This window comes from Acipenser ruthenus, unplaced genomic scaffold, assembly GCF_902713425.1.
Source record: "Acipenser ruthenus unplaced genomic scaffold, fAciRut3.2 maternal haplotype, whole genome shotgun sequence".
NCBI lineage: Eukaryota > Metazoa > Chordata > Actinopteri > Acipenseriformes > Acipenseridae > Acipenser > Acipenser ruthenus.
In genome coordinates, this window is record NW_026707378.1 from 23,159 (window position 1) to 27,882 (window position 4,724).

At 33.2% G+C, this 4,724-nt stretch overlaps 1 non-coding gene across 1 annotated transcript; it reads left to right on the forward strand.

The window, feature by feature from the left end:
• Nucleotides 1-361: 361 nt before the first annotated feature.
• On the forward strand, nucleotides 362-446 carry trnal-uaa (transfer RNA leucine (anticodon UAA)). Its single transcript has one exon. It is a non-coding gene; the product is annotated as a tRNA-Leu (tRNA).
• Nucleotides 447-4,724: the final 4,278 nt, after the last annotated feature.

Sequence of the window (4,724 nt, forward strand, 5' to 3'; positions counted from 1 at the left end):
CTCTCTTGAACCTTTTTTACATTCCGTGGTTTCTTTAGCCTCTGAGGAAGGGCTAATGTGCATTTTTTAAAGGCTTTTATAAGTTCAGACATTTGCCGATCCTCAAGATCCATTTTCTCAGAGTAGGAACTAACAAAGGTATGAGACATCTTGTGTAACACTCTAATAAACGGCACAAATATTTTCCTCCTTTTATGAGGTCTGAAAACATGCCCAGACTTGCCCTTTTAAAAAAACAAAAAACAAAAACCCTTCGTAGTCTCAATCATTTTAACCTTTTGCTCAAACACCTAACCACCATGATTCTCAGAACCCCGGTAAGCTTAATTCTTATTTTTTATTTAGTAATGTTTTAAGAAAAACTGTTGTGGCTGAGTGGTTAAGGCGATGGACTTAAGATCCACTTGACTCAATTGTCAGCGTGGGTTCAAATCCTACCAACAGTAATTATTTTTATTTCAAACTCTTTACATTTATAAATATTTAATGTTTATAAGCACTTGTTAAATACAAGGGGTCTGTTATATATATATATATATATATATATATATATATATATATATATTCCATACTCCTATATAAAATCCACGCCCCCTCATTATATATTCATAAATCCACTCTCACTCATTATATATTCATATATTCACACATAAGGTCAAAAGGTCCCTAAAAGGTCAAAAAGGTCATCAATCAAACTTTTGACATAAGCTATAGTAATATTACTACTCATGGGTTCAATCACCATACTGGCCAGAGCTTTGGTAACGGAACCATGGTGTGTTCTACTTTTTTTCTTGTAAGCGTACTGTCAAACCTTTCATCTTTCACATTGCTCTAGGTGCTGTTTTGAATGCTCACCATAACTGTTGTGTTAAAATCTTGTCAGCCCAGCCAACACACAGAAATCAATTAATCCATCAATCCATCCATCCATCCATCTATCCATCCATCCATTATCATTAACCGCTTAATCCTTTACAGGGTCGCGGTGAGCCGGAGCCTAACCCAGCATACACAGGGCGCACGGCGAGACTACACCCTGGACGGGACACCAGTCCATCGCAGGGCACACAGAAATCCAGTCACATTGTAATAATGTGCAGGAGCATTGGTTGTTCAGTGGTAGAATTCTCGCCTGCCACCCGCAGGGAGGCCAGTCGAGAATAGGTGTAACAGAGAATCCAGCTGCAGAAGCCTGTTTTCAGGGTTTGTTTTTTTGTCCCTGGGCATTACACATCATTAGCACTGGGAGACTGGAATAAACACGCCTTTATTGTTAACTATTTAACTTTTTGCTGCACAATATTATTATTATTATTATTATTATTATTATTATTATTATTATTATTATTATTATTATTATTATTATTATTATTTATTTCTTAGCAGACACCCTTATCCAGGGCGACTTACAATTATATTTCTGTTACTTAGCTTATCTTGTGTATATATATAACAATTTACAGTATTATCATAAGTTTAACCTATATGATAATAATAATAACAGTAATACTGGAAGCACTGCAGAGACTGACATAACTCAGCACACTTAAAGACTATAATACGTAAATATAATGATCCAGAAATCATTAGGATATTTTTTATGCAAATTAAGCTATTTACAGTATAAAACATTAAACAAAATACATAAAATATAAAAAGCAACAACATAATGCATTATATATATATAAGAACATAAGAAAGTTTACAAACGAGAGGAGGCCATTCAGCCCATCTTACTCGTTTGGTGATATATATATATATATATATATATATATATATATATATATATATATATATATATATATATATATATATATATATATATTTTAGCTCAAAGAGCCAGCTGCCCAACGTTTTGATATGTTGTACATATCTTTCTCAAGGGAGCCTGTGTTTGAATCAAAACATTGGAGGTATTTATAGGTTTTTGACGGCATGACAACTACTTCTTATTGTTTACATTCAAATCCATGATTTATTCTTACATGTAATTGTGTTCTATATATTGTGACATCATTTTTACTTCTATCTTTGAATCTGTATTAATTATAATTAACACTACTTTATATAAACTTATATTTTTATTATATCATGCAATGCTGGCTCTGAGGATCAGTCTTGATCTGGCCTCCCCAGCGCATCAGCATGCACAACTTTTGAATTAATTTTGTTTATTTATTTAAATGTTATATATTTATTGAAGTTAATTAGTTCATTCTTTTCTGTTGAATCCCGCTGGCATAATCGTGTTCAGTCTATTTATCCATTTACTTTCTTGTATTCTTCAATATGTCGCATTGTCTAATTTTAGCTGTTCTAATACTACAAACTTTACATCATTTATGTCATGTCCCTGACTGGTGAAGTGCTGTACTATTGGTTCATTCATTTTTTTATTTCTAATTAATGAAAGGTGATTCTGAATTCTTTTAAGTAGTTCCAGTGTCTCCAACATATTTGATTTCATCACATTTTTCACAGGCTATTCAGTAAACAACATTGCTATTTTTACAGTAGGTGTTAGTTTTTAGTGGATATGTGGTGTTCTTATGTTTAATTATATTTTTACTTTTGTCCATGTATTTACACACTTTACATCTACTAGTGCACATGTTCGTAGAACCTATTTTGTCAATTATTATTTTATGTTCACTGTGAACTAAAATATCACCTAAATTAGCTTCTCTTTTGAATTCTACAACTGGGGCCTTAAGAAATACTTTTTTTAAATTTTTCTGAATTATGTAGAATCAGCAAGTGTTTCCAAACTATCTTAGAAATATTGAGCAAAAGTTTAGAGTAAGTCATTACTAATGGGACTCCTTTGACCTTTTTATCTCTATTTTTATAATCTAGTAGATCATCTCTTTTTAGTTTATCCACTTTTCTTAAGTCCGTCTCTATAATTCTTTCTTTGTATCCTCTTTTTTTAAGATGTGTTTTTAATACATTTCTTTGTTTTACATAGTCACTTTCTTTTGAGCATATTCTTCGTATTCTTATTCCTAGACCCTTTGGGATTGCCCTTTTAGTTTGTGTCGGATGTGCAGAGGACATGTGTAAATACGGGTGCATGTCAGTAGGTTTACAGAAGAGGTCAGTCTCAATTGAACCTTCTTCAAGTTTTACTGTGGTATCTAAAAATTCTATTTATTTTCTTGTCCATCAAAGGTCCACCTTAATATTACTGTGTTTTTCATTTGCCATACACTGTGTGTGTGTATATATATATATATATATATAGTATATATAGTATAGACAGCAGGGAGGGGGTTAAAGCCTCCCTGAGGAAAACATGTGCGTAGGCACGTTTGTTTAATTGTTTAATTTAATTGTTTCATTGTTTTAACTGTTTTATTGTTTAATTATCCTCCAGGTGCAGGGTATAAAGGACAGGCAGTTAGATTACTCAGGGCTGCTGTGGAGGAGAAGGAGGCAGGAGAGGTGCTATGCTTCCTGGAAGTCGTGAGGTGAAGAGTGTGCTGTATGAAACCTGTGTGGTTTTTGTTTATTGTGTTTGGCGGGGAAACGGCTTAGCCGTCCTGCGAGTTAGTCAGGGAATAATCTGTGTAGTCAGCGCTCCAAAATCGGAGTTAGGTGTTTATTTTGTGTTTGTTTTATTTTGTGTTTAATTAAAAAGAATTGCGCATAAGCGCTGAAAAATCAGTCTGCTGTGCTGGGTCAAGTTTTTAAAGGGCCAACGAACCCGAGCCGCAAGGCTCATGTTACAATAGACACACACATATTGCATATTATTTATATATGTAGTTGCACATTTGGCCAACGTGGAATAACCTGTGAGAGTTTATGGAATATTTCTAGACCATCAGTCTGCAAAGACAATTTTTCAGAGTCTGTTTTTGTAAAATGTAAAATAAAAATGCCAGAATCCTTTGTTCTGAAAACACTTGAAAGAGTTCCCACCTAATCACTATCTCTGTGTTACCTCAAATAAACAAACTGCAAATTCAAGAACTTTCCATTCACTTCTGTAGAATCTCCATTTGTACTTTTTTTTGTAAATCTATCTGTGAGTGAGTGAGCACATGCTTTTACTTTTAAATGAATACATTATAATTGTCCAATAACCAAGCTGGTTAAACTATAATGCTTATTATTAGGAGTTAAAGAATAAACCATGTGTAACATTAATAGATTTAAATGTTAACTAAATATATATTTACAATACAGTATTTTGATATGTCCAAGCAACAACTATATTCATGTTGTGTGTGTCACTGGGGTAAGTTATAAGTTATAAGTTATAACACCTTGGTAGCGCAGACAAGGAAGCCAGACAAAGTAATTATCAAAAAGAGGTTTATTAATTGTATTCTAAAACTATTAAAAGCAATCAAATTTAACTATGCAAAAACACACTATTAAAATGGCTAAGCACATAAGCAGGGGTGGAAATAAGACTCCCATTGTATAGCAGTAGGAGCCATTTCGGGTTTTCTGACCTGCAGGCTTGTTTTTTCCAGCTACTTTAGTACAGTTTATACAAGGGCCTGCAGTTAGTAAAACCTGAAATGGACCAAACTGCTATGCATTAGGAGTCTTATTTCCATCCCTGCATATGCAAGTAACAATAAAAGTAATAGCTAATTCAATAGCAGCAAAGTTAACAGTAACTATAGCAATAGTATTCAAAATTATAGTTGTATCAATAGCAGCAATGTTAGCAGTAGCAATAGAAGTAATACAGCTATATCAACAGC